The following is a 25,285-nucleotide window of genomic DNA, read 5'->3' as shown; positions in this document are numbered from 1 at the left end:
GAATGCTGACCTGTGCCCAGTGTTGCTAGGTTACAGAAATGTCCTCTAGCACTTCTGCATTTCTTTGTGGAGAATGTCAAGTCCATAGTACATACTACTTGATGTTGGTATAACTGTAGATTATAACTAAGGAGAAAGGATCAATAACTCACAAATGAAATGTAAAAATACCAACAACGTTGTAGTAAGGTAGACAGTTAGGTACAACTTTACTGTCATTGCTCTAGACATGTTTTACCTACATCAGAGCCGCAAATGTAGCATGTTAGTATTTTGCGTGCACATATCACCTGTGCTGTTTGGGGCTCTGTGATAGAAAGAAATCCCATCCTGTCATTGGCAGCATGGGCTTTAAGGTACTGCTCTTTCTGCTCTGGCTTCTGTGTCAGTTTGTGGTTGTTTGTTGTGTTTTTGTCCAAAACACAACGAAAACACCAAAGGGCAGTGACTCAAAGCTTTATCTAATATCCAACACAGAGAGAGGCGTAATCGTACATGCAGCGCTTTGCTGCAGCCGTCATCTGTGTTCTCCCTGCAGGCTTCTTTTCTCATCGCTCTATTCAGAGATATTTATCATGTAGCTTCCAATTTTAACTCCTAGCTTTGCATCCTTGAGTCACCTCACATAAAACACTGAAGCATCAGCATGTACTGTTACTGTACTTTATTTACATCCATTCTCCACAGTCTATTTCCCATGACTTTTACAAAGACTTGCCGCCCCCCCCTTCATTTGAATGACACATCATCAGCTGTAGCAATGAGTCCACCTCAAGCAGACTGCATGAAACTGACTGGGCTCACCTTCAAATCTATTAGCTTATGGTGAGTCCCAGCAGCCCTTCTTGATGTGTGTCATACTCCTCCGGCTGATCTGCTGCTGCACCACATGGAGATCTCACGGTGCTAAAAATGTCTGCAGCCTCCCTCAAGCCAAAACATATTTGTATTTATTCCTCAGTTCAGCTGCATATGTTCATCCGCAAACCTCATGGCAGGTAGATTGCCTTGTGAATTATTGAATAAAGCAGATTGCTCTATCGCAGCAGAAGAATGTGAGCGGCAGTGGTTCGCCATAAAGAAAACGGAGCAGAGAGATTAGGAAAACTAAAACCATGTGATGTGGTGGAGATGTCTCTGCAAAGACGGAGAGCAGATAACAGCCCAGCTTCTTTATTCGTTTCAGGAGTAAAAGATAGATGAGCGACTGAATAATTTCTAATCTTTGAGGCCATGCGGCAGAGGACAGGAGAAGGGAGGATGTTTATTTACGATCTTCAGTGTGGCGGCTGAGATCTGGCATTCCTGCCGCGGACTCAGATGCAGCAGAGAGATATTGCCGGGATCAAAGTGTTGAGGAGAAGTGGAACCTCATTTCAGAGTGACGCCCCTCTCTGCACACTGCTGCAGCTGTGTCCGCTCTGCATGGGTCCACTGTGGAACTGTAGAGTCTCTGAAAAGGCCTTTATCTAGGCCTTTGCTCTTATTTTTGTCTTTTCATATTGGAAGAAGACTTCAGAGTGTTTGAAGGGAACCTTCAAAAGAAACCACATTATGGATGTTGTAAGTTTTACTGCATTTTTGGCCCAAGAGAACCACAGAGCTCTTCGGTTTCTCAGGCCCTGTATTGTTAGCGTTATTACACACAAACACAGTTTGATTTGCGGAGCCACACAAACCATTGTTGTCAGGATGGATTTCAGCCTTTCTAAGGATCATTTTCTGTGCAGTGCAGGGGGAGAATTAAGGACAGATCAGCTGCTCCTGATGGACCAATGGATACTTCCATATATTCTGGTAGAAATTTCAGTTAAGTGGTGTGAAGCCTCTGAAAATGCTCAGGGGACTTATTGTGTTCTGCGACTATAACAGATACAAATACAGAGGTCAGTGTGGTCAGACTGTGACCTCTTTATTGTTTCCTGCTCTTCCTGTAATAACCAATGGAAACAGGGAAAAAAGTGGCAGTAAATAGCTGCTATTTTTCACCTGCTTTGCTATGAACGCTAACAAACAGATGTCCCCCTGACTTAGAGCTGTCAAACTTCATGTACAAATGTCAACCAAGTAGTTGGGAGGGAAACATGGGTTGTACTTAAAGATGGAAATCAAAACAATATATCTTAAATTGTACAGTGCAGGCCCCACCAGCACAGGTATTTCCACCACTGCTCTTTTATGTTCTTTTCTGCGGTTCTCCTTTTTATCTCTGTCTTCCCTGGCTGCTCCCCTCTATAGGTTCCTCTGACAACAAGTCAATGTTACATCTTACTTAAGGTTATTTTTGCTGTTAGGTTCTCAAAGGCAGTTTTCTTCAGATTGTCTCTCCTCCTCTGAACCTGTTTAAATGTTCATTAGAACTATTGCGAGAACAGCTCCTTGATGTGGTCGCTCTGGGACCCCCCTGCAGTGGGGCTGGTGTTTAATCAAGCCCCCCGGCTTCAACCCCCAGCAGGCCCCCTGCTCCTCTGACCCACACCATCTGTGAGGCTTGGGTTCACAAAAAAACCCACACACTCTATTCTGGGCTACCTGTCCTTGAGCTCTGTACAAAATTTAGTGTAGTCTTGGTTTAGCTGACATTGCTAATCCTCAGTCTGTGCACTGTACCTCATAAAATAGGTTTGTTCAGCACACACAGGGACTAAAAGTGTAAAAGACAGAAGAGACAAAGACAACAGCAATGATCAAGGGCAGTCATCCAATTTAGCTCTCAGTCCTTTAACAAATCAAATATCTTATTATGCAATCTGCCACAAGAATAGTCCACTACCCCAATTACACCAAAATCCCAGCCTGGTCCCTGAGCAGAAACAACAAACCACAAGTATTCTTTTAATGGTTCTTGTCCGTTACCACTTCTTTAACTTTCTAAGTGCTCCAGATTGCCATCCAGCCAGTAGCGGCGGCTGTTAACTCTGCTCTTCATCACAGGGCCTTGACCACAGAGAACGTCTTATCAGCGCCGTGTGTGCCGCGATCTTAAGCCTCCGCTGATGGATTTGGCTGAGCGCTCGATGGCTGAGTTTTAAGCAGATTCATATCGGGGTGATTGAACGAGCTGGGGCTTTGGTTGGCTAGTGTTAGCGCTGCCGGTGCTGTTATTGCTAACGCAGAGGGAGACACTTTAGCCATGGTGATGGATAGAGAGGCTGAGAGTTCCCCAAAGGAAGACAGAGAGATGGTAAACAGACGCAGAGGAATAGGAGGCACAGATAAAAAGTGGGGTGTGCATGTGTGAAGTGGGTTGGAGTGCATATATATGACATTTATTGCATGTAAAATGGATATCACTCATTATAAGTGAACAATCCTGGTACTCCGAACAGAGCTGCTTCTCAAGTTAAAAGACTTACTGTAATTATGTCTGAATGGAATGCATCAGCACATGTGAAGCTTGACACAAAGCAAGGCGATTATCGTTTCGATAGTATAGTGCATTTCGAATGAAAGGTACCTTCAGGGTGGCATCAATATTGGAGCTAATATGTGGGAGTCAAAAATGTCTTTTACTAAAGCACAAGGATCCTTTACTCTACATGATCTGCAAAGTCAAAGAGAAATTTAGACTAGGTTCATTCATTCAGGCAGAAGGAATAAAGTAGCATTTTGGTTATTTTGATTTTGTCTCTGTGGTTGATGACCTCACCAGAGTGTTTACTGGATGCTTCTAATACCACAGTGCATAACTATGATGACTCACTGGGAGCCCAAGAATATACCTAGACACATGTGACGTGTATTCATCAGCACATTATGTAAAGCTAACCAACTGACAGGAAAAATAACACAGCTTCACAAACAGATTTCACATAGGTAACACAGGAGGCATGCTTTCATTCATATGAATAACTGAAATAGCTCATCTAAATTTAATTGGGTCTTATGTCAGTCACCCTGGGTGCAGACCGTTGGCTCTCAGGCAGTGGACGATGTGTGTGTTAGCTGGCCCCTTTGTCAGAGGGCTGGACCATATGAAAGAGAGCAGTGTTTGTGTGAGCATTGTAAGTACCAGAAAGGTTTCCAGTGTGGCTCCACAGCCAGGAGGCAAAGTAGCTTAGCTTAAAGACTGAAAGCAGCAGCAAACTTACTAAAATACCAAACCATCATCAACATTTGACTAGAGGACTGGAGGACTAGATCAACATGCACATAAACCCAATCCTAAACAGATTTACATTTACATTGGGGATGGTTATACAGTAGAGGGGATGCAGTGTGTAGATTTAGGGGTGTTGACCTTTGGGGCCAGCAGCAGAGGAGCAGCAGGGGTTCATGAAATGTGTGTCAAGGAACGAATGTTGTATGATAGAGACTGAAGAGAAGTCAGCCTCAGGATTAGGCTGAGCGAGCTCAGACGTATCCCAGAGGTGGACCACAGGGATGGAAGGAATGCTGTTTGTCCAAGGCAGCAGTGGAACTGGATATCCAGTAAATCCATCGTACACATCAGTGGACCAGAGATGAGAATGAAAAAGGAGCCAGCACAGTGTTTGGAGGCAGATCAGATCAAGTGTGACACAATGAGGCTGCAAATAAACCAAAATCATTAAGTCAATTATCTACTTTAGGAACTGTAACATATAAAGGACCAAAACTGGCAAAGAAATAAATAATAAATGTGAAATATGATGTGACATAATGGTAATTTTGTTTAATTTCCATGTGTTATCAATATTTAATATATTATTTATACAATACTTTCAAGCATTTTTTCCTTAGTTGATTAACATTGTATTAGGTACATGGAGCATCTCCAGGCGTAAAAGATTAATACAAGATTATTAATGTAAATTAAACTCCAAACTACCACCCTACACTTTCCCACCTATATCGAGAATTAATGTTTATTGTCCAACATTGTTTTGAACCATTCTGACTGCTACCATCTATCATCTTATTTCAGGTGTTAAGTTACTCATGGGTTAGTGTTTGTCGGCTGTTCTCCAACAACAAAGTGCCCAGAAATTAGTTAGCAGTGCTGACATTTTAATGTCATTAACATACATTGTAAGATTGGAGCATTTTAGCCAGCAAAGTGCTTAATGTGTGAAACATCTTTTAATGCAGCTGACGGACTCAAGAGAGTCTCACATAAAGTCAAGTATGTTTAGCTTTGAAGCTTTTCAGAATCAGAAACACTTTGTTAATCCTTTGTTAAAATGTTCGTTGTCGGCAGGATTCGAACCTGCGCGGGGAGACCCCAATGGATTTCTAGTCCATCGCCTTAACCACTCGGCCACGACAACTGCACACTGTACTCTTTTGAACCAGTTTTGCCTCCTCGTGGCTCCAATGGCTCCATCATCCAATCTACAGCATGTCTGTTCTCTGCTCTTGTTGTTATTCTGATTCAGCCGATGCGGTTGCGCTTTCACTTTAATAAAACCCGGGGTAAGCATTTTTCACATGGATCTGAATGAGGATGGAGTAAGGGAGAAATGTATACCAGCACACTATTGAGTGTTTGCCGTCGACGTGTGTGACTCCTGCGCTGGGAGCTTTTTTCATTAGCCAGTCTATCAGCATGGCAAATAAGAGCTGTGACCCCTCGTGACCTGGCCCCTGACTCAGATAAGCACTGCAAACACAGTGTGGAGTGGCTCAGGCAGTTTTGGTCACACATCACAAAGCACACTAAGCCGGGCGTCCTGCTACACTGACAGATGCCACCCGCGCTCCTGGAATGGTCTGAATGTTTGTGTGCATGTGGGGGACTAGAAAGTAAATGTGTGTCTTTGGGAGTTCGCAGCATCTCTCTAAGTGTCTCTTCAAGCGGCTGTTTATGTGTGTACACACTCTTCTGCACACATGCGTGTCACTTCCTATTTGTTGTTGTGATGTGTTTTCCCTCACCTCTATCTGCTGCGCTCCCCCAACATACCATCAGAGCATTGACAGATACATCACTCTCTGTGCTTTATAGCCACCGAGGAAACGAGGTAAACAAAGCCTGAAAAAGAAGAAGCCATGTTTCTTTTTTATGGTCTACAATGTTTTTTACAGGCTTTAGGAAAGGCCATACCTGAGTTATTGTAGAGGCGTGTTGCGATGGCTGGCAAGGCAGGAATTTTTATCCGTAACATTTTTTAAACAAACTTTTGCTATATATCTGGCACAGTTCTTCTCTCGGTGGATGGATTTTTCACCCTCGGCTCTGTCCCTTCCCCCCTACATTGTTCTCAAGGCCTCTGTCTGGCATCATTGGTCGATGACAATCTGGCCTTTGTGTTTATTTTTCTGTCCTTCGCAGATAATGACCATGGCTCCGAGGGTGTGGAGAATCTTTGGGGAAACGAGCGATGACACACAGAGAACGGGGAAAACAATTTTAGAAAAGAAAATCCAAGTATTTGTCTGTGGTCGCTACAGTCGAGAGCAAAGCAGAATCCACAAGGAGGCATACAGAGTCGCAATGGGATCCTCAGTGGACCCCTAGTGGCCTGTGACATTATGTCCATGCTGCTGCTTTAGAGATGATAATGTCAGTGTATTAGTCAGTCAGATGGCCCACTACTTTGTTGTATAGTGCACTGTACTGTAATGTCTGAACAGCTGCAGGAGGTTTGTGGAGACAGTCACAGACCTGAATGTAATGATTGACCATCATGAGGTAGACATGTATGGTTTGGAGCCAGACATCTTCACTGACCTGAGAGAGATTATACAGTGTTTAACAATAATATTTTTTGGCCTGATGGGTAAGGTGTCTTTTAACATATTTCATTCAGGGTTTTTAATGAATTTATTTTATTATTTTACCTGTTTAATGAGCACTGTGAGCATGTTATCATTTAGCTCAGCTGAGGAGAATACATACGATTAACCAGTGTGCCTGCTATGTGCCTCTCCTGTAAAGTGGATAGGCCGATGTGTAGCTACAGGTTCCAGTCTCCTACCTAATAAGAACCATCAGGATCCTTGTGACATGTCTTTTAATTGTCTTTAGGTAATGCCCTAATGGCAGGCCAGTTAGCTTCTTATCAATGAGATGAATATTGAAGATTCTATGGAGAAGCTACAAATATCAGCTTCAGAATCTGCCTGTCAAAAGGCAGAGAATATTTCCCCCAAGGACTGGACCGCTGCCTTTAGACTAGCCCTCTAAGTCCTTGATATTATGAGGATAAAGCCTTCTGATCCAGATCAGCACATTTGCTCACAATAAGTTTTTCTGTGCTGTTTGGCTTTGTGAGGAGTTGTGTACACAAGAACACTGGAGGTCAGGAAGCTTGGCTGAGCTGCTGCTGCTGCTGCTGCTGCTGTAGCTCAGCAAGTGAAACAATACTCCCTCTTCTGGTTTGAGACAACAGAGGGTGAACTGGATAAACTTTGTCTTTTAACACCAAGAAAAGAAGACTATCTGTAAAGGATCTGATAAGTACAGAGCAGGAGGTCAGCTGTCAGCAAGAGAGGGAAGAAAACACTGATGTGCACTGCAGGGAGGAACATGGAAATAACAGTAATGACATTTAATACCTTTAAGAAAAAACACAGTGGTCTTTAGGAACTTTGAGGTACATGACTACAATTTCTGGTGATTCATATTAATAAACTAGAAGGAACAAACATCATTATGTTAACATACGTTAGATTTAATGCCTAATTTATTACAGATACATTATTTCCATTTTCTCCATGGTTCTTGTAAACACCATAACAATGAATGGCTAATTAAACAACATCAGGTTGTTTGTTCTGTTTTGAAATGCATCATTGAAATTACAATTATCCATCATTTGACAACATGTCATATGTTTTTAGAAGGAAATGTTTTGTGATCCAGCTATATTTTCTGTAATTGTCTTGACTTTCAGTTTTGAATATGGTGAACACATGGTACAAATAAACCTTTGTGACCACAGTTCTCACACACAGTCCACAGTTTCCAATGTCCCTCTAATGCTATCACCCGTTAGCTCCTAGCTGCTTATGATGTAAGGCTCTTTAAGCACTTCACAGAGAGCTATCAGTACAAAATCTGGCTGCAGAGTAAACATTTCCAGGTGACATCACACTTCATAGCGCCTTATTATTACGGGTGGCAATGAGGATGGAAGTGTTCTTTATTATATGGTGACACCGGTGTGTATGAGCATTTGCCAAGGGGAGCATGTCTCTTCTTCACAACATATGAAATACTTTTAGGGTATGTTCATCATCATTCATCATTATGATGAATCATGTGTAACATTCTATTATTGATGCATGATTCACACATGAGGTTGATTCATCTCTAATTTACTGAAGTAAAAGTGTTCTTACAAAAACTTTCTTGTACAACAGAAAAAGAACAGACTTTCCCACACAGTGCAATCACAGTTATTCATTTCTCTGTAGCCAGCATATTAAAATGAATGCTGAAATTAAAAGGCATCTTTAGTTTTTAACCACAGCACACATTACTCAGATTCTTCTAAAATGCTTCATAAATATGTCTGATGTTAAATGATGAATTAAACATATGCAGAGACTCCTATTACAATTGATGAAGTGGGACTTGTCACCATGGCAACCAAGAAATGGAGAAGATCGGAGAAGTTTGCTAACTACAATGTTGTCCTAAATGTAAATTCTTTTTTTGCCCTTAACAAGTAAAAATGAAACATTAACGTGAGAGTAAACAAAAAAAGTGATCAAACTCAGGGCTCCTCTGACTACACAACACTGCACTTTGTAAATGCGATGCTTAAAAAGAAAACATCTCGTTGTTGTCTTTTATTTGCTAATGCAACCTAATTTATTGTGTCACATGGAGCTGTAATGAAGTCGTACCTCCTCTGTATGTATTGAGTCCTCCTCATGTGCTGTGATATCACTTCCCCCGTTTTCATATGGTAACAGTTTCTTCTGCCAGTTTAACTCCCAGCAGTTAGTTACATTCAGAGGTCATGTAAAGATCTGCACTTCTTATTTACATAATTATCTTCTCCTGCTTTAAGTAGGATTTCACAGTCAGTTGCAGAAGTATAATACTGTATCTATTCTCCTTGTTGTTGGCAGTTAAAAATATTCATTGTTTTCTCTGTGTGAACCTGAAGCTAGATTATTGTCAGAGTGGCTTAATGTTGAACCTTAAACAAATGAATCATCCATTACAGCTGCTTATCAGGCTCCACCTCACACTAATTACATTAATGCCAACATTCAGCATTATCAGTGTTCCTATCAGTAAAGAATTTTTATGATCAACTTTTTTTTTTTTTTTTATTCATATGCATACGACACTCATTCTTGGCATCTTTTCGAGGCGTCTGTTTGTACAGCACCACACAGAGAAAAGACCATATCTACATAGAAAAAGTCTGAATGTATTTATATATTTGACAGGGATTGCTCCCTGTGGATTTAGCAAGAACTTAAATTTATATGTTTAAAGTCACGGTTGGAGAATAAATAATTAATCGTCTCTACAGGTTAGCTTGTGTGATTTAGCAGTAATTGGTGCTGTGCGCTCTGGGTTGTAAATGAATGAATGTATTTTGGTTTTGTGTCACACTTTGAAGTTTAAATCTGGTTCTCTTTTGGAAATTTTACTAACAGAGAAAACATGAAATTTAAGTGTTCTGATAATGTGCATGGCTGCATTGATTTGTTAAAAACACGTATAACACGGAGTCTTTAATTAAACCTGCTGAATGCATTACATATCTAATATATTATTTCCTGCTGTTGGTCTTAATTGCACTATTTCGTACAAAAAATTTCCTCTAAACGAGAAAGCAGCTACTGTCTTTATTTCCTGGAGGTTACTTATACTTATTGTGATTTTCTTCTTCTTCTTCTTCGAGCGTATGATAATTAGCTGCACTTAAGCAATTACACGAACAAGAAGCTGAGAATGGGAGTGTGCGCTGAGGCTTTTAGCTGGGTCATATTTTCCAACAGACGCAGGAGGGAAAAAAGATAGAACACGGGCAGAAAACAAGTAAAAAGGAACAACAAGCTGTGAGATGGAATTTCTCCTCATCCATCTCAGCAACTGCCATTTCAACCGTCTCTCTCTTCTCCCCCTCCCTCCCTCCCTCCCCTCTCTGTCACTTTTCAGCAGCTATTGTTCTCCATGTGGTGATTTTTCTCTTTCCTCTTCAGACAAAACAAAGGACTGCACAGTCATATTCCCAGCACAGTGCCAGCAAAACAAAGACTTACAGTGAGAAATGAGCCAATCTCCATCAACACGCAGCACATTCAGGATTAATATGGAGGTTAAGTGGTTGATAGCTGCACCATTTAAATAAAGTTTATCTTGTCTCTTGTAAGAATATAAAATTCATTTCTGCTTGACGTCACTCATGAGTCACAAAATCGACATCTGATGTGTTGGTATATAATATAATATAATATAATATCTGCCATGTGCTGTGCTGTGTTATGCCTAAATGCAACACCTCCCCAGACGCGCATCACGTGTGACACCATCTATCTCCTCACAATCAAGATAAAAAGGGAACTATTTCCTTTTTCATCAAAGAGACAAAAATAGGGGAATGAAGAGGGCATTCACAGATTTGCCTGCAAATGACCAGAGACAGGCAATTCAGAAATTCCCTCCAGACAGTGATTGGACAGATATGACACATCTATTTATGAGATGTCTGTAATAATTCTGGGCTGCATATTCTCAGCGGATCCGGGCAGCGTTTGAAAATGGTCTCCTGTCCCATGGTGGGCAGTGTAATGATGGCTAATGGAGGCAGCAGCCTAGCCTGTTTATCGGCTGTCATTTCCCTCTATGGCTCTCTGTCTGCATCTTTTTTTATATATTCTATGAGAGGTGAGACGAAATGGCCCCATATTTGTCCTTTCCTCCCTGTCCATCAGTCTCCTGTAGGCCCACTGCCGTCAATGTTAATTCCTTATCTCAATCTGACACTACCTCACTTCTTCCACAGCAATGGAGATATTATAAAGTTAGTGTAATGATATTGCTTCCTTTCCCAAGCCTTCCTCCTCAATCATTCCCCTCACACACACACACACACACACACACACACATACATACAGAGGCCTCTCCACATCTAAAAGCTGTCAGTGTACCTCCACACACTGAGATCAATGGTGCTTAGATGGAGCAATAACTTATCATGGACATTAGAACACGTACTTTATCTCAACTTTGAATAAAATTAAGAATCCACAGCCACACTGAGCTTCCACTTAGCTAAGTGGAGCTAAACGCTAACATCAGCATTGCTAACATGCTCACTATAATGTATAAAGTTCATGATAGTTTTCCTTTGACCACAACATTGTATTCCATATATCCCTGTTCCTGAGTGGAAGTCTGAACTAAGTCCCAATTAAGTGCAATGAAGTGTTTTGGGGTGGAGTGCAGTGATAATGACCTTTGACCTTAAAGGTTCTTCCGTGGGTCTTGGGAGCTAAACAGCTTTCCTGCACTGCAAGCTGTCGCTGCAGGTCACCTTAAATGTTTTACAAGATGAGATTTTGCAGTGCAGTTAACACAGGGATTCCTGTATTCCCCAATAAAGACTTAAAGTCAACTTTTCTTGTTTTGATACAGATGAAAAGTTACTTACTTTCACTGAAATCAGCAGCATCAAAGTTCTGTGTATAAACTATTTTCAAATCATGCTGGTGATGCTGTTTGAAATTGAACATTTGTATGTTGTTTGATCTGTTTCGATTGAACAAAATTCTTCAAATACATCATAAACAATTTACACCTATACTTCTTTCTATGCTTATCTATGAGCCTTAATATTGTGGCAATAATTTGGCTTTGATGCTGCTTCCTGTCCTATTTGCTTCACTTTATCATTCATCACACACACACACACACACAAACACACACACAGAGCCAGTGCCACTGTGTTCAGACAACTCAATAGGAGAATTTTAAGAGAGACGTGCTGGAATCATGGTTTTTGTTTACATAGTGGTATTAAAGTAGGTACTTTAAATCACATATGTGTACGTTTACGTTTGAGCTTGCACCCAGGAAATGCTGCGGTGCCTTTTTTATTTGAGCTGCAAAGTGAACCCATTTGTTAGCAAACATGGCTTTTGCTAAATCCCTTGTGGGGTTGTGGGGGGAAGATAGTGCAAACAAGTGCTGCATAATGCTGCCATTAATACACTGCTTTATTATTCAGTGACTAAGAACATCAGACCATATGCAAGCTGACCTCTGAACTCCATTATCGCTTAATAATGCCACTTCTCAGGACACAAATTGTGTGAGAATTTGCTTTTCAAACTCGCCATGAATATTAAGGACACTGATACACAAAGGAGAAGAACTGATGTGCAGGCTGCCAGAGCGATGTGGGCAGAGTATTTCAGCTGCATCTGCTGCCATTCTCTGTGTTCTCATGCTGGCTGCCTGCTGCTCTTCCACTGTTTAGCATCACTACCATTTCTCTCCCACAGTTTGCTCATAACCAAGAAGAGCTGGAGAGACGTGGAGGGCAAAGAATCAAGGTAGTGACAGATACACAGTGTGTGTGATCTTTGCTCCTACCCACAATGAATGCAGAAAGTATTGTCCCTATGTGATCAATAGGTTTCAGACAGATTAACGGGGCAGCAGCCTCTAAATGGCTAACTGGGTGGGCTTTGTGTGATGTGGGCTGGCACCATGGGGGGAGGTGTGTCAGAGAATGGGAAATCAATGGGGGCCAAGTGCACATCAGCTGGATATTAGTCCTGAGAAAACTCCTTTGCATGCTCCACGGCTGGTATCTCCAGCTGAATGATCCTCTTGCTAACCAATTTCTAATCAGGTAGAAATGTTCCAGTATAGAGATGAAGGTGTAAGGGAAGTGTAAGGTCAAATATACATCGGAGAGTGTTATTGGATCATAGGCCATTCAGGCAATGTCAAGTTCATATCATTGTGTTACGTTGTCCTTCAGTTTCTATTAGAAATGTTTTTGTACGTCAGCCTTGGCAGCATCTGCATCCACCTAAGTCCTGGTTAATCCAAATACAGGTATAGAGGAGTATTAACGTGCATAGGCAGGAAGCTCAAAGCTTCTAAACCAGGCTTTAAACAAACAAATCTCATTTTTTACATGAAGGTCTGTTGGGAGTGACTTTTGCCTCTAATGGTCAAATGAGAAACTGCAGATTTTCTGTGTTATTTTTATTTCATTTAAAGAGCTTTGGGATTGATTTTAAATTGTTACTTGAATTTTGCTGCGTCTGTCCTTGTCAGTTGACATTAAGCTGCTGCTAATAAAATATGTCAATATCTACACATTATACACCTTAAGTGTTAGCATGTAGAATTCTGATACTAAAACCCAAACCCAGAATCTGTTATATGATCATCAATAGTTTCACAGCAATTTCTCTTTTTTCCCTCCCATACATGTGTTGCATGCAGATGCCCAAGGCCCAGTGGGAAGAGCACAACAGAGTGTAGCTAATGCAGCACATTAACCTTGCCACAGTCAGTAATGGAATAACTCATTTGGGCACAAGCTGCAAATTGGCTACTGGGTCTCAGTTGTATTACTGTTAGTAGTTCTATTACTGCTGGAGCTAGCAAAAAACATGAGAGACAATTTAAGTGAGCGTTTTTGGAGGGCAGTAAAAAGAAGTCCATGTTTCCATTAATCCCTGTATGTCACAGTCTGTTCATGAACTGTTGTCCCACATTCCTTTTCTAAGAAATCCCTTAGTTGTTCCACAGCCGCACGGCCCCCTGCTTAGCACCCCTAAAGATCCTCAGGCCTCTGGGACTAATCTGCATGGTCATAGGTTAGCGGGGGTCAGCTATTAGGTCCTGATCCTGAGGAAGTTCCTGGCTGGGATGGTACATATCATTACTGTGGCAGTGGCCCCAGTGGCCGAGGTCCTCTGTGCTTTCAACGACCCCTTTCCTAACCCCCTGGTATCTGGGTTAAATGGGAACTGCAGAAGCCTGGAGGGGGCCTGAGGTCTTTCTAGGGGGCCGGAGCTCTGCTCTGTAGCCCAGAAATAGAGACATTCCCTGGGCTGGGAGGCTGACCCAAAGCCTGGGGCTCAGGACCTGTGTGAACCTGCTTTAATTATATTAGCTGCAGTATTTAGACCCTTTGGCCTTGGCTTTCAAAGGCACTTTAAGTCAGGACGGTTTTCATCACCACCTGATTTACAAAGGCCCCCCTTGGTGTTTTGGTGCGCTGCACTAAGCATCATAACTATTTGTTGGACAAGGTCACGTCACATTAGCAATGTGCCTGGACCCTTCCCCTTTTTGCATTTTTCCATCATAGCTTCTTTTGTAGTATACCACTCCTGAGTGACAGTCCCGGCTGGCCCATATCTCATTTAGACAGGCTGGGTGGTCGGGATCGCACTCAAGCTCTTCCTGGAAAACACACACACAGAGTAAGATATTGTGTGAGGAAGCAGTGCGTGTATTTGTTTGTGTATTTGTTCCTCTGTGTTGCAGCGTTCTCACGTCTCTCTCACAGGTTGGGGAGCTGGCTCCTGGCCACAATCCCAGTTGGACACGGTAACAAAAATATTAAATGAATAATTAGCAGTCACTTGAAAGCATGAACGTGTAGTGCCTATCCATGTAATGCTTCTCCGCATTGTACATTATCATATCCCAAAGGACCAGAGAGATGAAATTAGCGTTGTGTTCCACGTAATTGCTCAGCTCTGGCAAATTAACATGCCCTTATTCAACCTTGTGTTTGTGAAATGCAATTCATGCTGTTTGTTTCATGTTTAAATCAACGTATTTACACATGAAAAGAACTCTATTAATTTTCTCTAAATTCTGTGTTAGCTGCCTCTGCACACCGCAACATTAATCTCTATTGACAGACACAAATCAGTAGAACAGACTCAAAGCTACTCTTTAGCCTGTGGGGTACTGGAAGCTGCTTCTATCAATGCTAGCATTTTTTGCTAATGTTAATTGCTGGAGTCATTTACAAAGATATACTGTGTGCTGATGGCTGCTTTCTTAGCGTGATTGTACTCACATTTCTATATGAAACTCCCTTGCACAGCACATTTGCTTGAATAAATACTTTGAGCTGCTCAGAGTAAATTGTACTTATTGCTTCAGTGGCATTAAGTCATTTAAAGTAGATGTAAGCCAAGTGTTATTTCCAAGTTCCAAGACAGCTGTCTCTAAATTAAAGGACAGGACAGCTGCCAAAAACCTGGAAGTTGTTGATTCTCTTGGCTTTTAGATGTTCACTCCTTATTGCTCAACACAGGACTCCTATTTCAAGATATTAAGAAATGTTCTTAAATATTCTAGAAATGTTCATCCCTGCTGTTTGTTTTGATGTGAATGCTTTAACTTATACAGTTGCTTCTTTTTAAGCGGCAACCTAGATGGGACTCATTACCATGGAAACCCTACACTAGATCAAATAAGACAAATGGTACCTGACCACATTTCCATATTTGAGAATTTCCTGTCTCCTCCTTGTTTTGTTGCTCAGATTACCTTTTGCCTAGCTCTCCAACTCCTGCCCGGACTACGACACCACCTTGGTCACGCTCACCTGTACTTTAGTTTAATGGACTGATCTCCTGTGTACTGGCCCTGTTTGTGACAGACTGACTCCTCTTCTGATTTTCGTCCTGCTTTTGAGTCCTACCTCCTCTGTCCTGACAGGCCTAGTGTAATGTTGAGTCTATTAGTCCACACTGCTGTAGTGCTGCTTTTTCTTATCTAAAAGGGGTCAGTGTTAGGGTTAGGGACCAAGTAGTTCTTTTCTGCTCACAAGTGTTTGTACAGGTACTCCTGAGGCCAGGGTACCTCAGCAGGTGATGGCCAACATTCCAAAAATGTAAAAAAATACACACACACACACACACACACACACACACACACGTCATAATCAAAGCCTGGGACAAATAAAGCATAGGTTAAATGAGCTTGCAGGAGACCACACATCTCATGATCACAGAGAGCTTCTGGCCAAAGCAAATGTATACAGATCATCTTCACATGTCCCAGAAAACAGACCCCCGCCCAGCTAACCCCTGCATATTAGTATCTAATATAGCCCATGTCATGTCTTGTTTGTGTAAATCTAGTCCCTTTATGTGCTGGGTGCATTACAGTTGTCATTCCTTCATGTAGTAAGTCATGCTGGAGAGGCTCCAGCAGAAATAAGCCAGAGGGGGTGAATGGACTGGAGGTGGGTGTATGTCATGGCCATAAGGAAAGCACACAGATTCAAGAGCAGAGATGTTTTGTTTTTTTTTCTTGGGTTTTTGTTTCAGTCCTTCTCTGCAAGATAAACACTCTTCTTAGAGCGATCAGAGAGCTCATGATTTATTGACTACGTCCTGCGGCCCAGCTGACTCTACAGGCATCTAAGGCTCAGATACACACTTGACCACAACAGACTGTCTCTTTATGTCTATTTCTACACTCAGCTGGGTACTCACAGCAGCACACTAACCCACTTCATCTTTCAGCCTGTAAGTCCATCACTGTCCTGTCAGTTTGTTTCTCCTTATAATACACTGATGGCACTGTGACCAGTGACAGCGACCATACAACTCTCACATCTCAGTTCATCCAACCTAAGGTTCACTTATATTCTTATATTAAATATGGCTTTCACGGTATAGGGATCCTATACTGGCTGTCAACAGTTCTTTATTTTGAAAGGTTTATTTTCAATTCTTTTTAGGGTTAAATCGGACAGTGTCAGTTTGCAAAAGTGGAACCAGGTCAAAAAGAAGAATTCTCAGATTAAGCACAGAATTCTGAATTTTCCCCCTAAGAATTACATGGATCTTCTCCTATAGTTGTTGCATGATGTGCCCACCGTGCACCCACCAAATCCCAGTGAAACAACCATGAAAGACCTTTGTTATCCCCTCCTCTTGCTATACACCCCCCCCCCATATTTCTTTCTTTCTTTCCTCCATTTCTACCTTGCTCCTCCCACTCTCTCTCCTTGTGCTGATCTGTCACACACTCTCCCCTCCCTCATACATTCAAGCACTCCCTCATACATTCTTTTATTCTCCCTCTCCGTCACATAGATTACTTTGCAGCAGCTTAAGGGGTCTGAAGAACTGCCTCCTCCAGCCAGCTTAGGTGAATCAGTTGCCATGGCAATCAAACCCAAATAACCAACAATGGCATGTTAATTATGGTTATTACTGTATGAAGACTGTTCCAAGAATATGAGCGATGTTACTTTCCTTTGGAGGGATTAAAGAAAGAAAATGTCAGAGGTGAGGCGGTTTGGACAACATAATTCATAACAGAGCTTCCAATGCACAGTGTTGGTCCCCCGGCCTGTTCTGATGCTCTTTGCAAAGGAACCATACTGCCCTGGCTCTGAGGAGGTAAGCTGGCATTTGCTAGGATGAAAAATTACCCATGATTAAACCCTATTGTAACTGCCCTAAAGATTGCGTGATGTAAGTGAATGTTCCATTGGCAGACAAACTAATAGTCAATAATGTAAACAGATATGAAAGCTAAATCTCCACCATGTGTTTTGTGACAGGAAAGTGATTTCAGCTAATTGCTCTGCTTTCCTTGTTTACCATCGCCATCTCATCTTAAGTTTTAAATATCATTTACTCTCTATGTGTATGGTTGCCATGGTTACGAGTGTAAAACTGTTTTGTAGTGAGGTTAATAAAAAAGTCTTTTTACCATGTCACTCTTTCTGGTGATACAACGAATAGACTCTCAAATAAAATAATTCTGATTCTGATTCTGATCAGTAACACCAGCTACCATTTTGAATCTCTAGGTGTTCCAACCCAACCTCTGTCTCTCACTCTCTCTCTCTCTCTCGCACCACTGAAAAGCTGCAACTCGTTCAGGAGATGATTCACTCACTCACTCATTAAAATCCTGTTTACTGCCTGGCTTCAGTTTGAGAAGGGGAGAATAAGTTGCTGGGTAACATTAGCAGTGATATTTATTTAGCGAGCATGTAGAGGTCAATGAGATGGAGCGTGTCATTAATCCTGGAACTGACTCATTCCTTCTGGCAGCATTATGACAGACAGAAACACATTCACAAAAATATGCTACATGAGCCACTTTGTTTTCATAAATGTCAGCTACTGTCTGCTTGTTTGTAGCATTTTTGTTGCTGTTTCTGTTTGTAATTTGTAACTTCATAGATTTGTCTACTTGCATGAACTTGGAATTTTAGATAATGCTACACAATCCTGTACACATCCTGTAGAGATGACTGTGTCACCTATTGCCTTGTACATTTAGGTTATGCTTTACTGTACAGCACAACGTATGGCACTATCGTCAACCATCATGGTGGCTTAGAAGAAAAAAAAGTGGTATCTACTAACTCACTAATACATTTCTGGCTCACTAAGCAGGTTGTGTGTGTGTGTGTATGTGAGAGAGAGAGTATAAAAATATTTTTTTTTACAGCCATAATTACTGTTTTATATGATATTTATATATTTATTTCCTCTACATGTATCTATCTTGTAGGAGCTGTATGTGATGCTGCCAGGAATGTTACACTTGTTTTTGCACTTCACAGCTCAGGGTTCTTAACGGTTAAACAACACAGGTACGAGATGTCTGTTCTTTATCGAGTATTTTCTTCTGCCTCCGATGGATCTTCCAGGTCTGCTAATGCACTATATGCTTCCTGTGAACTGTTCGAAAGCCTCTATGGGGCTGGCGTACGTCAGCACACATCCTCAATTGATATTCCAGCTCTTAAGTCTTTTCAAAAGGCTTTCATAACATCCATGTTTACCACAGTGGAGAGCATTTGCTGACAGTGAACAAGAATGAAACAGGAGAGATGGAGATGAGAGTAAAAACAGGAGGCGGATCAACAACATGAAGCTTTTGCCATTTCCAAATCATCTGTTCCTCTCACATCTAGCCATTACAGTGTTAGCATCTCCTTGTCAGCTTTCTGGCTAATTAGATCCAAAACTGTCTCCCTGTGTGGTGTGTGTGTGTGTGTGTTTGCATGTGTTTTAACGCTGTTGCCATGGCAACAGTCTTCCTCAATTACCCCCACTAACAGAACACTAGCAACTTGCCACCTTTCATACACCCACGTTCAGTTGGCTAATGTGCAACTTATATCTTCTGCTGCTAGCTTTTGTCAGGCTTATCAAGAGCTGCAGCTTTCCAGGTGAGGGGACATGTTGAGTGGTTGCATGATCAGAGGATGCTGGTATCATAAAGTAACTTCAGCTCATTTGTTTTAAAAAAAAAATATTGTAAGTATACTGTCGTGGTGATACACACACATCTCACTGTTGGGAGTTGAGATGCAAATGTCAGGTCACAGAGTGAGGCGGAGAAGCACAAGGGTCAAAGCCCCGGAGGTGGTGTGTGCTTTTTGTTCTGCCATTTCCACTGGAATAAGAGCGTTGTGTTTGTAGGGAGACTGAGAAGGAGGGGCGGCACCGGGGAGGTTTAAGCTGCTGTCAGTCAACGTCACTCCCTGCTATTTAGATTCCAATTACACCTGTCAGCCCAGTCTGAGCCCTCATCTGTCTCTCTCTCTCTCTGTCTTCTGTCCGTCTGTCTCCTCTTTAAACCATCACACACTCTACTTCTCTGTGTTCGACAAGACTATGTGCTCATTCTTTTCCTTTCTTTATTCATCTGTAGCCTCCCTCTGTGTCAGTCAGTATTAGCCGTCTGCTCCATTTCTCTACCCCACTCACACTCTTGCTTTAATCCTCTTCCTTCTATATTACCTCACACAACACGATGCACAACTTTTTACTCCTGGAACATTTCGAACATGCTGCAGGAAAACAGCACAGTGATGCTGACACTGTGTAATGTGGTTGCTACAATGCTGTCCCTGCTCGGTGTGTGGTCATCTGACCTGACCGAAACAAGGAACTGAAGCAGTTAAATGAGAAGATTGATTGTGATTCTCATATTCAATTTTAAGCCTGGAGTTAATTCCATGAAGGCTGGATTACCAGCTGGGCAAAGCTTTCATTTGTTGGAATTTGTTTAACAAAAAAAGACTTTTTGGAGACTGCACCACTAAAGTACAATATAAACGTAATAAAAGGAGTCCTGATAGGTTTTTATAGACCTGTTTATTATCCAGGCTCAAGGCCATTTTTAATGCTCTTATCATTAAATTGGTAGACCAGCATGGCCGACAGAAGGATGACTGTTCCCTAAAGAAATGAGTCACAAACTCCATTACAGCAGGTTTTATGCATATTCACAATTATATTACTTTATTTTTTATCACTTCCATTATGACTTGATTATCATCTGGAGCCAGACATACCTGCAGAGTTGGGCTGAGTAGAAGAGACGAGTCTAACGCAGGCATGAAAGAGTGGTACATAAATGTGGGAGTGGACTATGGGAGAGTGGGGGAGAGCAGGTTTTTAAGAGTGGCATATTCATTTGAAAGTGGACCAATCATGATTGGAGCCAGTAAATTGTTGCTGTTTGTCTTTACAGCCAACAAAAGAAGGTTGTTTCTGCATGAAATGGATAAATTATCATATCATATACAGTAGATCTGATAGCTGTAGCACAAGGGGTTAAGAGTTGTCACACCTGGGTAGTGCAGTGTGTAAATATGACATTGACTATAAATAGGCTTGCGGTGGAAAGGGTTAAATGTTGTACTTTATTAGTTTGTTTAATTTGTTTTTTATGTTAAAATTCATTTGCCTTTGTTAACTTCCTACTCTCATACATTAAGCAGAAATCTGGTCTGTTAACAGCTCACTTACCTCACACTAAAAGCCATTTACAGCAAATCTCTTCAGCCCATGATTGTTTGAGCCATATAACACAGTTTCAGGATGGATGGATGGATGGATGGAGGTTTTGTGGCTTGGCAGGCAGGGAAATCGATAGCATATTGGGTGTCTGGCTTTATGGATACCTGCCGCTGTAGCGGGACGAATAGATAGATGGCCGGGCTAATGGATGGATGGATGGGAGGACAAATAAAAGAGGGCCTGAGCTGCAGGATGGGTAGCTGACCGGATGAATAGATAGATGGATGGATTGATGCAAAAAAGAAAAAATGCTGGGGAGGTTGCCCTGCAGGAGACAACGCATTAATCAGGACTGGTGACAGTTTGAGTGACTATATCCTGCTCCACCAAGCCTCTCCCACCCCCAACCCCTCCCCCTGTCAGAATGTCTGGATTTGGAAAATATAGAGAAAAGGGGAAGGGACTAAAGTTGGAGATTTCTAAGGGATTATGGAGGTCCGGAGTGGCCATGAATATCATTTTATCCAGAGGCTCTGCCTTTTTATTTATTTTTATTTGCCTTTTTATTGTCCCTCTTCAACTCTAAATTCTGTTTATTTTCAGTTCATCTGCCCTTTTCAAGCAGTGCTTTGTGTGAATCATGGATGGCTCACCAGCATCCATCTCCCTGCCTGTTCAGTCTCATTCCAAAGCCATATGGCACCAAACCACCTGGCCATCCACAATGGAAGATCCCGTTAAAAAAGCAAAAGCGAGGTCATCACGGGGTGAGACGGCATTTGAAGCCTCGCAATACGTGTGTTTCTTGCGCACACAAAAACATAATGCAAAAACAGCATAGCAAGAAGGGATGAAAGAGTGGACGTCGGAGTCCTGATGTGTGAGAGCGCCGTCAGGCTCCATCTGTGTTTAATAATGTTTAACACGTTGGAGGCCTCTCCACCGCAGCTTCTGCCACTCCATAAATCACACACATCTGGTTCACTGATCCCCTGCTGCTGGATGCTGGTGGCAGGGAAACACACACAGACATCCTCACAAACACACAAAATGGAGCCAATATGTATACACTCTGAAGTTCACACAGTCACTCACAGGCTCATTCATCACTATTTGTATGTTCTGTGTGTGCAAATAGTATCCACATTTTTCAAGTAATGTAGGGATGTTTTCCTCATATCAAGTTTAAAATGTATACGTGTTGCACAGGTTTTTATTTTTAAATCTGCGATACAGTGATTGCATGATGTTTAGACGATACAGTGATTGCATGATGTTTAGACGATACAGTGATTGCATGATGTTTAGAAAATCTTCAAACAGGAAATCAGTCATATACTGTCTGGAATACTGGGCTAGAAGAAATAGCATTAGCAGTAGCAGATAATATTTATAGTTTACATTTTACATGCACAGTGCTTATTAAGACACAGTGGATGACTTCCACATTCTCATCTCATCTGGTGTCCCTGGACATGCTTCAATGGTAAAATGACCTCTTTTATTTATTACATCATTAATATTTTTAAATGAAAAAAAATTACCATTTTGAACAGAGTAGTCATTTTTTTATGATTCACCAGCTGTGCTGCATCTGAAACTGCTTACTGTGCACTGTTACATTGAGCGTGTGAAGTGAAAAATGCAGTACACTGAGTATCCAGCTGATACTACTTACAATGGTCAATGCATTGAGACAGACATGTTGGACACCTCTCACCTTCAGTGGTCGCCCTCTTGGCTACTGCCTGTGGAAGCTGGTGAAGCTGTACTGAGCACCACTATATAGTTAACAGCATCATTTAACTGCACATCTTACCATGTTCAGTTAAAAATGTTCATCCATCCATTTCTGAACCCATTTGGTCCTGTACAGGGTCACAAGGGGCTGGAGCCGATTCCGGCTGCCAGTGGGTGAGAAGCAGGGTAGTACATCCTGGACTGGTTCCCAGTCTATTGCAGGGCTAACATACAGAGAAAAACAATCAGCCACACTTAGACCTATGGACATTATTAGAATCCTCAACTGACCTAACATGCACGTAGCTGAACTGCACCCAGAAAGGGACCTTCTTGCTGTGAGAAGGCAGGACTAACAGCTGCACCAAATTGCTGCCCCAGTTTAAAAACAATACTAACATATATGAGTGTAGTGTGCTCAGTGCACATGTGCTAATGGTATTATCCAAAATGGGGCACATATGTGTCAGTGTCAATTTTAGATATGCACTTATAAAAGTATTAAAGTTTCTATTCACCTGTTTATCTGCATAGTTACCATGATATAAAAACATAGTGTTAAAAATACAATGTTGCAGATTGGTTTTTTTTTGTACTTTACGTAGAAAGTTTGGTGTTTTAATAAAAAACAAAATTGTATAAATGAATGTAGAGAGCTGACCCTGCATTAAACAGACCTAGCAAGTCATTCAGATTTCACTTGTTGAACAGAAATTCAATATTTCTGCATTCTTTTTACTGTTTCAGTGGAGCCATATTTTACCTGATTGACAATTAGTACTTATATGGTCTGTTCTTTACATTGAAAGGCACCGTTCTTTATTAGGTGCAGCAGTCACAGCAGATTTGCATTAACTCTGCTGCTTTAATATTAACACAAACTGATTGACAATCCAGAACTCTAACTCACACAAATACATTTTTTAGTCAAACTGGCATGTTTGGTTTACTTGATTTCTTTATTGCCTCCCTTTGTGACTCATGCAATGTGAGCAAAAAGCAAAGTAAGTGAAAGTGATGGATTGTGGGTAAGGCCGCTCCTGCTGCAGGGGCACACACTGAGGCTAAAAACGCTTTAATGATATCCACTGCTGCTTACTTGACCTCAGTCCCATTTTAGGGGTGTGTAAATGTGTACGTTGCAATGAACCATGATGCAACCAAGCATGTTTATGAAGCTATAAGCGGCTGTTCTGCTCTTCTTGTCACCAAAGATTGTTAAAACAGGAACTACATCAACACTTGTCAGAAAAAAAACAAAAAAAACAGTCCTGCTTCATGTCTGAAGATGATTTGCGGCTAAATGTGTGACAAGCAAATTGGAAAACAGTTCCTTTTCTTCATATTCCAGTTAGACGAGCCATTAGTGGAACAACATGAAAAATTTGGTTTTCATGACAGGAGCAATTTGGCTGTAGCTGTGGTCGGCTCATTAGAAATAATACTCTCTGCTTCATCTCACGCCCTCGGGGTGCTCCTCTGTAATGGACATTTATTCGTCATTTCCATCCAAATTAGCTCCTTCGATCAATAGTACGTGTTCATTTCAGCTGCCTCACCTCCTGACCGCGCTGTTGTTTGCTCATATTTACGTCCAACACATTGTTTACCGTTAATAAAGTTTTAATTTGAACGCCAATAGAAGGGGCGAAAACAGCCTGTCTGCTGTCGCTGTTTGTGGATGGCTTAATCGATAGCAGAGTTGCCCTGCCTGCAGAGACAATAGACGCATTATTTGGAGCACTCTGTCATAACCCACAGTCTCCCCCACCGTGATGCACACAATAATCACCGCCATGTGATGGCTAAGTGGGGCATTCCTGGCCCCCTGACAGCTGCCCACCTGCCTTGATTGATGATATTGTTTTTAAAAAGTGAAAATAGTTGAAGGTTTTTACTGAGTAGTGGTGGTGTGGGGGTCCTTTACACCCCAAAAAAGCAAAAAGTCACATTCCATTGGGAATAAAGGAGAGCATTGTGAAGACTAATCCACAAAGGGAGAGCTATTCTCTGCTGGGTCTGTGTGTGGGAGAGGACATGAAGAGTGTTATCTTCTCTGTGTGTATGTATATTGTGTGTGCATGTTACTTTAGGTGTAGGTGCTTTTTGTGTGTCTCCTATGTGATGCACATTGTGTACAGTGTTGACATTTCTATAAAGTGCATGAAGGATTGCAGGATCAATAATTCTACTAAAAAAGTAGGAAAAGTAGTCAAGCATACTGGCTCTTCTAGTGCAGGATCACAGGGGTATGAGGGCTGCTTCCTGCAGACTGATGCAGATGAGAGTGTGATCATCCCAAACAATTTCGTATGCAACTGTTCTGGTTGTGGGTTTTTGTTATTAACATATTGTCACGGTCACCCTCACCCAGAGAAAATACATGTTTCTAAAAAGCACTGATAGTTCAGTTGATGGTTTGTCTCAGGCCTACAGGTACAACACAATTCAATGAGTCATCCATGTTTGGGCACCTGTTAGTCACTAGCAGCTAGCTCTGACCTTATTCTAAGGAGTGTGTGGTCATCCCCTGTGCTGTTTGATTCTGCATTTTATACCTGTCGATACCATAGAGTCGTTGGTATCAGTTCATTCATTATAGTTTACGGTCTACACACCATCCTTGAAACAATAATCAGTGTCCAAAGGTGCCACTGGCAATGTCCAACAGCAGGCCAATCAGTTACTTATACATGTGTGTATTTTATATAAATAGATTTGTTTCCCTCTTCTGATGCGTCACTCACATGAGAATCCTTGAAAGTGTTTGGCAATTAATTTGGTAATTGAATCAAACAGTGCTTTATCTTTTAAACTGATCACATCGTTTACATCCATGTGCAAGTGCCAAGATCTAAAGTTTCTATACATTCCACTG

The 25,285-nt window shown here is 41.6% G+C and overlaps 1 non-coding gene across 1 annotated transcript; it reads right to left on the bottom strand.

Annotated features, from left to right (window-relative positions):
* Positions 1-5,167: 5,167 nt before the first annotated feature.
* Positions 5,168-5,249, bottom strand: trnas-aga (transfer RNA serine (anticodon AGA)). Its single transcript has one exon. It is a non-coding gene; the product is annotated as a tRNA-Ser (tRNA).
* Between the last annotated feature and the right edge of the window lie 20,036 nt (positions 5,250-25,285).

The sequence above is a fragment of the Parambassis ranga genome, chromosome 21 (assembly GCF_900634625.1).
Source record: "Parambassis ranga chromosome 21, fParRan2.1, whole genome shotgun sequence".
Taxonomy (NCBI): domain Eukaryota; kingdom Metazoa; phylum Chordata; class Actinopteri; family Ambassidae; genus Parambassis; species Parambassis ranga.
Note: the sequence above shows the minus strand (reverse complement) of the source record. Positions and strands in the feature narration are given on the sequence as shown.